The following is an 11698-nucleotide window of genomic DNA, read 5'->3' on the forward strand; positions in this document are numbered from 1 at the left end:
GAGTGTCTTGTGCAGCACTCGTGGGCTTGCAGCTTCTAGTGTGAAGGAGGAACTGTTGGAGAGCCAGGCAGAGCCCACTTCCATCTTTGCGGGGTCTCTCTTCCGCACAGGTCGCTGCAGGGACTCTGACCTTGTTTGCTTCTGCGCGCTCTGTGAAGTTGTTGGTCTTACCCATGATCCCGAGGAGGTGGTGTGTGAGCTCTGGACACCATGCCTTGTGAAATGTGTTTCCTTGTATGCTTAGTTTAGAGCTAATGTGTTCTCTCCTCTACCTGTGATCACAGCTATTAAATAAACAAATGACAGGAATCTGTCGTTAGAGAAACACAGCCCGAGCGGCTGTCATCTTTACAGGTATGTCTTTACTCACTGCTGTGACTTTGGCTAGCAAAGTGAGAAGGCTGCTGGCTGAGCTGGATAACACCCATTTGGTTCAAAACAAGACAAAACAACAACAGAAACCCCAGGAGGCTCAAAATGTTCAGGTCTTCAGGTTTTGGTTTAGTGGTCAGCTGCTCTGAAAACGCTCAACAGTGAGTTGTTCTTGGGGCCAGAGAGAGACAGGACACTAAGCCCATGGCCAGCTGAAGATGAAAGGTTTGGAAAGAACCTACCCACCCCACGCCTGTAGTCTTTGAGGAAAACAGACCCTACATACAGACCTAACTTCGCAAGTGCCATGCTCAAGGCTCTCTCTGAGGGAGAGTTCACATTATTTGTGAATGGAATGACCGGGTTATCTCTAAACAAGGCAGGAAGAGGTGCTACAGTCACAATGGACCCAGTCCCACCACCTGCCTCAATAACACTCTCTGGTTCTCTACAAACAATCAGAAAATAATGTTGGTACATAGGAATACCAGCACCATCCCGGTGTTCCATCTATCAAGTGAAGAGCCATTGAGAGATCAGCCTGACGTGTGTATATGTATATACATCACATGCATGTTCATGTTGGGGGTGGCACAACGCTCTATTGTGCAGGCCAGAGGACAATCTCAAGTGCTTTTACTCAAAGGCTGTCCATCTTCTTGGGAGTCAGAGTCTCTCATTGGGCTGGAGATGGCTGGTTAGATTAGGTTAAAGAGCTGGCAATCCCCTGGGACTCACCTGCCTTCTCCTCCCCAGAACTAGGCTTCCAAGTGTACATCATACCTGGCTTTTTTTTTTAAATGAAGGTTCTGGGCATCAGATTGGGTCCTTTGGCTTGCAAATACCCAGACCTCTTGATGATCATCACCTTTTGCCTTTTACTGCTAGGGATTAAGACTCATGCATGCTAGGCAAGTAGTCTGTCAATGAGCTCCATTCCTATGTGTAGAGTGTACGTACACCCTGCATCTAGTGCTTTGGAAAGCATTCCACATGTATTTTCTCATGTGACACTTAGTGCTAACAGGTAAGTCCTATAAACAACTAGGACTTGGCAGGAACTTGTTTGCCATAACAAAGATGATGGGCGGACTGGGCATCAAAGCTTCACTCCTCAACCAGTGAGCTAAAAGCAGCCTTCATCACAGTCCCATGCACATACATTCTAGAATGTTCTTTTGGTCATCCTCTGTGACAATGCAAGTGTTGTTTGCTGGTATCAGCAGTGCAGCAGAAAGGGGAGAACAGAGTCTCCAGGTCTGAGAATGTGGCTGTCTTGGTGTCCCCGCATCTCCTGGACCTGCCTACTCTTTCCTTTCATCCTGTTTTCTGGGTATCCCGACCAACATCGATGCCATGCACGAGTCGTTTCCAGGCTAGGAGATTCTACCTGCAGCCTGAACTCCTGAGACTCTTCTGTTGGTTGTCGATTATGGTGTATTCACTAATGGAATGACCAATCTATATTCAGTTTTGTTGTCTACATGAAATTTCTAAACCAGTTCACACATACGACTTTCCTAAACTCTGCATTCTGTTTCTGTAAGTGCTGTGCACATTGTGACGCATCCTATCTGCCCCTCTCCTCTCACCTCCTCCCTCCTGGCATATCCTTCTCAGCTACTTCTAGCATCTACAGAAGCTCTGGTACTTAGTATGGATCTTTCCTCTTAAATCTTAAGTGTGCGGTGTGCAGCATCATTGGCTCCAGGCACCATGTTACGCAGAACATCTCTGGAGTTTATTCTTTTCACTTAGTACAAATTTCTGGCTTGTTGATGACTAACTTCCCCAGTCCATGGTAAACACTAGTCTAGCCTTTGGCTTTATGAATTTGACTGTTTTAAATACTTGGAAGCATCTCTCTTCCTGGGTATGCCTTACTTCACTTAGCACATGTCCTCAGAGTCTCCCCAGGCTGCTGTGTGTCACCACAGTGCCTTCCTCCCTGAGGCTGCACAGTGTGGTGTATCTCTGTGGGTTGTCGCATCTACCTATTCAGCCGCTGTGCACTTGGCCCCTGTACCCCTAACTTCCAGTGCTGCAGATTTTTGAGGATGCTGATTTCAATTCTTTCGGATCTTGTTTTCCTATCAGTCCTGTACGGCCTTGGAATCACCTGGAGGGTCTTATATAAAGGCTGAGGCATCCCCACCTCCAGAATCTTACCTAGGCTGGCCTAGTGGGACCTTGGCACTAATGGATGCCAGTTGGGCTCCTTAGGAAACTTGAAGAATAGTCAGCCTCATAGGTCTTAGCCCCTTTACTGAGCACACAAACTTGGGACTGGAGAGATTGCCCAGTGGTTAAGAGCGCTCACTGCTTAAAATTTATGTTTACTTCCTAGCAACCACATCAGGCAGCTCACAACTGCTTATAAGTCCATCTCCAAGGGTTCTGATGTCCTCCCCAGGCCTCCTTGGGCACCCACATACAGATATATCCACGAGTATAAGTAAAAATAAATTTTAAAGGAAACAGTCTTAGTCCAGCCTCATCTCACACACATCTCCATTTTCCTTCTGGAAACAGTTTCTGCTCCCTTTAGCCATTTTCTCCTGCCCCTTTATTGATCTGCCAAGCTCTACTACATAAGATCCCAGAGGATCTCTGGACTGTTGCTGCTGGGCTTCCTCCAGCCTCATGCTGGGTCCACCCCCTTACAACAAAGCATCATCTTGGAGGGCCTCTGCTCTCTCCCTCTCCTCTCTTAACGTCTTTCTCATCTTGTCCCAGCCTCCCCCCCCCCCCCATGCCGTCAGGGCTTGAATGTGAACAGCTGGTCACACAGCATCCTTGGTAAGAAGAAAAGAGATGATGATCGGCTCTCTTTCTCCTTTCTCTCCAGTTTGGAGGCCCCAAATGCCATGAGATGGTGCCATCCACATTCAGAGTGGTCTGGATACCCCCTCAAAGACACACCCAGAAACATGTCTCCATGGTGATTCTAAACCATCAAGGAGACCATGAAGGTTAACTATCACAACCACCACACCCAGCTGAATGCCAGACACTCCCTCAGCCTCCTTAAGGTACATTAAACTGAACTCACCTGAGCCATCACCTACTGTCCCCTCCCCGTCCCTCCACAGTTTCCCTACAGTTGGTTCCATTCAAACAGGGGCTGTGCACTACCTAGGATGGGTGGAGACCAAATGCATCGTGTTCCTGGCTGGAAGGTGGGAAAACAGTAGACCTCATTCTGTCTGCTGAAAAATTCCATTATCCCTCTCTATTACACTATTAATTCTTCATTTTACCTATCATTAGGCTTTCAGTAAATAAATAAATGAAGCCAACACAACTGCTTATATCCATAAGTAATCAAAATGTATTTAGTGCTTTAGTAAGTAGCTTGTTTTTCTAATTTTCCTTTAATTAGCAGAGAAAGAAATAAAATCAATTCCTTACCCAGCAGATAAAAAATTAAAGTCGGCTTTCTCCCTCATACATATCCAAATTTGAATGTACACAAGAAACACAAATTCATAATCATCCCATAATATAATATGTATCCAATATTAATCTCATTGCTATGACATTTATCTTCTCTCCCTGATCACAGCTTAATAAAATTATAATTATGACCTTTCAAAGCGTCCTCATGCTATCCACACTGACGTGGCATCCTTAGCGTCAAATCTTGGCTCTTTCTAGGGGCAGGTGCAGTTCCTTGACAGGTCACCAGGTCTGGATGCACAGCAAGGGTGGGGTCTGTCATTGCCAGCCTTTGTAATGCAGAGGCCAGAGCAGTGCTGAATCCAAGGGAGGGCTCCCAAAGCAGTCACCAGTCCCATTCCTAACTGAACCTATTCGCAATTGATACTTGCTGGGAAGGGGAAAATCAGTTTTCTCTAATGGAATGTCTCTGAGTATATCAACCACACTCCAGAGCAGGGTCCATGCCCCAGGTCAACAGAAAAGGACTCCATGTTTTTCTGTTTATCATTTTAGTGTGTGTGTGTGTGTGTGTGACACACTTGCCTTTTGTTTTGTTTAGGCTTTTAGTTTTTGTCTTACTGATTTTTATTTTTTTAATTTGTCTGTTTTGATTTCCTTTTTTGATGTTTTTTTTTTCCTATCTTGTTTGGAGAGAGAACATAAAGTTAGGTAGGGAGGTGGGACAGACATGGAGCTGGGGAAGGGGAAATATGATCAAAATATATTATATGAAAAACTTTTTTAAAGAAAAATAATTCTAAGCAGTCACCAAATGGTTAAACACCTGAGCATTTGTCCATGTGGCGTAGCTCTATATAGTGGGCCTCAAAGGGAGCCGGGTATCTGGGGGGAGGAGCTTAGTGCACAGTGGGGGTTGTGAGTGAGAAGGGATGACACTATGCTAGAAAATAAACTTTCAGTCAACTCACGTTCAGCTGGAAACAGCATCTGCTTTTACCTGGACCATTCTAATTGGTCAAGGATACCCAATGCTTGATCCATATGCTCTAGCAAAGCCAAGTTCTTCCTTAAGAGATTGAGAAGCTTCCAGATATTCGATGCTATAAACAATCCTGTTTGGGGTTTTGTTTACTTTAAGACAGAGTGGGCCCCATGTAGCCCAGGCTAGCCTCAAACTTACTATGGACCCAAGGATGACTTTGAATTCCTAACCTCCAAGTGTTATCGTCACAGGCCTGTACCACCAGGGCTAGCTAGTGCTTCGAGGAATAGGAATGTGTGTCTCCTGCGCGATTAAATAGGGGACTTTCTGCTGCTCTTTTGGAATCCTTTGGAAAATTAATATTTTCTGGAGGAGTTAGTTCTCCACTTCCAGCTGAGGCCAGTCATGGAATCTCGAACAGAAATTCTAGCCACAGAAGCCTCTGTAATATTGCACAATGATGTTCTCTTTTTCCTTCCTGTTTCTGACATAGTCATCATCTACTTGAGTCATGAACGGAGTTGCTCTTCTCCCCGGAAGCAGGATTGTCATGTGGGTGTCTGTGGGAACCAGAGGTGGTGGTCCTTTCTTTCACTGGCACCTCTTTGATCTTGAAGAGGAGAAGGGACAAGGAAAGGATCTGTCTGCACTTTTGTGCCTGTACTACCTGGCTTGGGAACCTGTGGATGTTTGACTTTGATTAAGAGACAGAACAATGAGGTAATTCCTGTTCCTCTGCAGAAATCACACACCGCAGTTAATTTAACGCTATCAAACCGGCATGGTGAAGCAAGCGAGTTAGTTCTCCCCATTACGTTGATTTGGTGAGTCAGGCTCTGGCAGGGGGCTGATTTGTTGTTTAATATTTGAGGGGGATCCTTTTGGTGTGTTGGGAACATGTTTGCTGAAATTCTGGGTGTTAAACAAGATGTTTTCATTTGTTTTGATGGGTTCTCCTGAAGGCACTACTCCTCATTTCACACTTACCCAGCACTTTCCATCCTCCACCGGCATGGGGATGAGCGCAGTGACTTCCCTGTGTCTTACTGATTTTTGTGAAGTGTGGGGCTGCTTCAACCAGAGAAAGGCAGAGCTGGGAAGGACCCCCAAGCCTCAAAGCTCACAGCAGAGCTGAAAGGGGTCTTCCCAGAGCCTTGGCTCCCACTGTCATAATCCAAAGATGATGGGCATCCTCCAAGAACCCGAAGGAATAAATTGATTATTCTCGCCTGTTATATGATGTTCTTAGGGTGTTACCATAACAGCACAGTTCCTTCCCTGAACTCAGCAGAACATATGGGAATCCTATTTTTAGCTCACCATTCCTCCCCCACACCCATCTCTCTCCCTGGGAGTCCTCAATATGGACCCATTATGTAGGTGGGGAAAAGCTGAATTGGGTGAATGTCTATTCTTTCTGACCCTTGAGGCAGTGGTGACATGTCTTACACTCTCAAGCTGTGACTAGGGTGAGTCTCTATGTGAAGCTTGTTCCTAGAACACTGTCATATCAGCCTTAGTAGAAGACAGAAAACAAGGCCACACAGAAGAATGCTTTGGGCCAAAGGCAGTTTCAAGGTGCTCTGAGTATGTCACTGAGCAGGAGCTGGGGCAGCCTTGAGCAGAAACATGAGGACCCGAGCTTAAATCCCCCAAACCTGTATTTAAAATAAACGGTGTGTGGCAGGGCTCATCTGAAACACCAGTATTGGGGTGGGGGGTGGTCAGTCAAACACAATGGCTCCCTAGAGCTCATTGACCATGCAGCCTAGCCAAAACAGTAAGTTGCTTCTTCTTCCTTGCAGAACTTCGCCTTAAAACATAGGTGGAGAGCCATAGAGAAAGATGCCTAAAGTGAATCCTTGACCTTGTTGATTCTGGCCTCCACATACATGTGAATCCATGGGCTCATACCTATCTGAACATGTACATGCACCACACACAGACACATGCATGTGCACATACCTATCTGAACATATACATGCACCACACACAGACACATGCATGTGCACATACCTATCTGAGCATGTACATGCACCAAATACAGACACATGCATGTGCATATACCTTTCTGTAACATGTACATATGCCACACACAGACACATGAATACTAAAAAAGGAAGTAACAAAAATAATCTTTACAACACAATCATAAAGGTCCAAATAAACCAGAGTGTCTCTCTGTTGAAAAGTAGACAGCACTGGAGAGTGCATGCCACACAGCAAACCGCCACTCTGTCCCTTTGTCTGTGCTACGCATGGACTTCCAGGCCCCATTTTTGCAGAAATGAGACTCATTAGCTATGCATACGCCTGCTACATGCACAGGAAGTAACGGGAGCTTCCTGGTATTATTCTAGAACAAGAATCAGGGAGCATCTCTCCAGAATGGGCCCGCTGGGCCATCAGTTGCTCTCTTAGGGACTAAGTGATTTCTAGCATGGCACAAGTCCAAAGCTAATCCATTAAGGTGAAAGAAATCTATAAACACCTGCATGGAATTGATTAGTGAGTCGGGGTGTCTGCAACTGACTTCTTGTTTACTCCTCCGTTCAAAACGACCCACTAAAGCCAGGAGCTAAAGCTACAGCAACTCACTAGCATGGGGTCAATTTTTGGAAAACTGTTATTTGCACAAAGTGAACTGTGTTTGGAATCCTCAGTTCCACCCTCTATTAAAGTCAAGTATCCCCTTGTTCTTGGTTCACTGCATTAAGAATTGCGGGTAATTAGATGATGTTATTTGTTTTGCACAGGAGACAATTAAGTAAAGAAAGACTAGTTTTCAGGAGTGTTTCCATGACGATAACCATGCCCCCCATTCATTAATCGCCATGTAATTGCAGATTTGGTTCTGAACACTTTTTAGTAGTATGTGCGCATGTGTGTGTGCAAGCACACACGTATGGATGTAGGTGTTGGACATGAATTTGGGAATTAAGATAATGTAAGGACCAAGGTTTTCAAGCATCCAATGACTGGATTTGCATCAGGTGAGTGGCACACAAAGTAGGTCTAGACTTCAAAAGAGGCTCTGGTCTTGCCACCGTGTTCTATTCAATGAACCGCAACCAAACCAGACAGTCCTCTTGAAACCAGAAACCAGAGAGTGTGCCTGCAAGGTCCCCTCAGCAAAGACGCAGGCGGATACTACCACGTTACCTGATCGTGATGCATAAAACAGGGTCTGCTAGTCCTCTTGTTTCTTTGAGCCCATCTGTAAGAGTCTGTCTTGTGAACATGAAGTATCCTCAGTCTACCTTTCCTACAGTGTAGGAGACAGCGTGTCGGTGACAACCAGGGTGCAGCATTCAATTACACTGACCCACACATGAAGAAAGTTCTCTATTTTTCTCTTCTTCTCAGGCCTGCTGACTTCAAGGAGAACGTCTCTGGGATCTGATGATGACATGGCTAACACCCCTCTGACACATACTGATCTCCAGTTCCGACAGACAGAAGGCCTGCCTCATCTCGCTGTTTGTGTTTGTCTCCCATCCTGTTTACATTTAGATTATTGCCAGAGTGTCTGGTTCTCTAAGGCAAAGAAGACAGACAGAGCCCAGGTCAGGTCTCCTGCAAATGTGGGAATTTGGGTTCCACTGGTGCTGGCATGGATTTGGGGATAGATTGGAGCAAGGCCATTTGGTGGGGTTACTTATAAAGGTCTTCTGCCTTGTCTGGTCCCCACCATTCTCTCTGCTAAGCACTAAAAGGAATCAAAGGCATTGTTGAGGTGGATAAACTGAGAAGTAGGTACTTGGATTTGGGGTCAGATAAACTGGAAGCTCTTTCTCCATGTCGTTAGTAGCCACACCCAGAGCTACTTGTCTGTCCTGTCTCTCACTATAGCCCTGCCACAGTCAGTATGAGAACACACACACAGCATACAATGTTCCTCAAAAGCCAGGAACATACATTCTGGAAACAAAATGTGTGTGCTGTAGCTGAGAAGGGCGGTGAGGGGAGGGGAATGACAGAACATTAGCCACTAAAGTTAGTATCTGGCAGCATTGATCCATAAATAAAAATCAGAAAGAGAAACTGTCTTGATAAATAAAAAGTGGAGCGTGGTCAAGGAAGACTCCTGGCATTGACTTCTGGTGCTACACACACACACATGCACACACAGATAGAGTAAATTGTAAATACTAACAAGTGACTTCAAATTATAAGTGTATTTTCCAGGCAAGGAACAAGAGTGGACGGTGTCTATTACGGCATTGTTGATAAAGAAAGGAGGTGTGAGAGAATCTGTACATACGCTGCCTGGGGAAGGAACACAAAGTCAGCCTAGAGCCAGCCCTGGGAGGAAAATAAGGAGTACAGTCAGAACCCGAGGGACATGGTTGCTGTTGTCACTATTTAGCCTTAATTTCTGAGAAAAAAAAATAACTCAACATGCATGTACTCAAAAAAAATGCATTAGAGGGAAAAAATTAAATAAGACTATCAGAGATTATGTTCAATTAGATGATGTATAATTTAATTCTATAAAACCTACAGAAGAGGTTGGGATTCTGGGTTCCACTATAAACTTAAAATTAAAGTATTATTAATGCTAATGTTTGAAGTATATCTAGACCTACCCAAAGAACATGTCAAAAATGATATCAAGTTACTGCTTAGCCAAAGACAGAAATGTTTACATAGAAAAGAAGGGAGAAGCAAATGGAAAATTAGTAGAACTTAATTTTTATTTCTTTAGATCATTTTATTAGAAGTACAGCTGTGGGGACAAATGAAAGATTTACATATGGAAACCATTAACTTCTTCCTAATCATAGCTAATCTAAAAGTGAAACTTTAAAAAATATTAAAAATTTACCACCAAAACCCAGATTGAGAAAGACGAGCGTGACATGTTGTCTCTCATATGCGAATGCTGTGGAGCCATGGGGGAATTTCAAGAGCAATGGGATCATCACAGGTGGTATGAAGGGGGCTTAGGGTACAGTGCAGCACAAAGGACTTGGTGGGGTAGGGATGGAAAGACAGGACACAGGACAGAGTGCGTGGAGAGATAACACTAAAGACCTTTGAAAATGCCATGTGGAAGCCTGTTACGGTAAAATTCTTAAAACACACACATATACACATGCACGTGCATGCATATGTGTGTGTATGCATGTGGAATTTAAATGGAATTACCCTTTAACAGGGAGCAATCCTTCTCCAAGACACCATAGGCTAGCAAATAAAAAGTTCAGTATCAGGTAGGCTTTTTGAGATGTTGGTCAATGGGGTATCATAGACCCCCCCCACCCAAACATTATGTAATATTGCCATTTCTCTTGGTTATCCTCCATAACTTGAAAGCCAACCCCCATTGCTAAAGATGCCTCTTAATGGAGTCATAGGACAGAAAAGTCAAGCTGGTACCCACCTGGAAGCTTTATCCCTACTGGATAACTTTTATAGTGATGAAGATGCTATGGACACTACTGAAAGAGGAAAATTATCATCAATCTTATCCATCTCCAAGCTACAGCAGTGAGTAGCCTGGCAAGATACGTTTGATGGTGCAATAGCGGCAAAAATGTTATGGAAGTAACCAGCGACATTCTGATTGGATTTAAAGTCCACTCCATACGATGGAATTCATGCCAGTACTATTAACTGAGACAAAAACCCATGACTCACCAGGACATAGGTCCTATAGGAGAACCTACTACTGCTATTCTACTAAGTGAACATAGCAATAAACTCTCCTCTAAGTTCTTATCTGTGTAGATTAATGTACCTCTCAACTGTCATTGGGGAAACTTCTTTTTTGCAATAGATGATGATTAATACAGAGACCCAATACTGGTCAATGTTCAGATAATAAAATACTATGGGGTACTGATCTCTAAATGGAATATCTATATCATTCACTCACACACACACACACACACACACACACACACACACACACACACACATGCGCGTGCCTCAGAGATCACCATTGAAAAAGATGTGGAAAGATTGTAAGAGCCAAAGGTGGTGAATGACTGCTGTGAAGCTGTATTTTCAGAACACGACAGACTGATGGCACATATTAATTCCCAGTGGCTGTGACCGTATGCCTAAGACCTGCTCAAGAACACTACAGCATAGATAGGGAACTTCAGAATTCTTTTTTGCTTTTGTTTTTCAAGACAGTTGTCTCTGTGGTTTTGGAGCCTGTCCCAGAATTTTTTAAAGATTAGAATAAAGGGGGAGATACACCATAGCACAAAGTTGACAATTTTCCCATAAATTAGCATCTACATTTGAGGAAATTCCTATCAAGTTGACAATAGATTTCATTGTTTTTATATGACAATCTTGTTCTGATTGTCTGATTAATAATTAATCAATTATTAATTATTATTAAGTAATATATAAAAATAATGTTATTAATAATAATTAATTCTGATTAATAAGAAAAATATTCCATCATAAACAATAACATTATGGTATAAATTAAGAAACTAAGGTTAGGGAGGCACTCATCAGTTAAGACTCTTGCCATGCCAGTGTGAGGAGGCCTGTGTGGATGCCCGGGGATGGTGTTGCAGCTCACCTATAATTCCAGTCTCCAAAGGTGGAGGTAGGGAAAACAGGCTAGAGACTGGCCATATAGGGGGGCACTGAGTTTGATTTAGAAATCTTGCCTCATTGAACGAAGTGAAAGAGTCAACTTCTGATCTGCACACACACATACACACACACACATACATGTGCAAAGAAGAAAAGGGAAAATAGAAGCAAAATCATTGTCTTTTCACCTATAAATACCCAAAAGATGATGGGAAGGGAGAAAAATGCAAACTCACAGATACAATTGGCAGGGGATTAATGGTCCCAGTCTTTCCAAAGCAGTTTAGTCATGATGTTGGATTGTGTATTTTATCCAATTCCACATCCATGAGTTAAACTTTTGTTATATGCTTCTGAGGTACACACAAGCATGCACCC

This window comes from Microtus pennsylvanicus, chromosome 5, assembly GCF_037038515.1.
Source record: "Microtus pennsylvanicus isolate mMicPen1 chromosome 5, mMicPen1.hap1, whole genome shotgun sequence".
NCBI lineage: Eukaryota > Metazoa > Chordata > Mammalia > Rodentia > Cricetidae > Microtus > Microtus pennsylvanicus.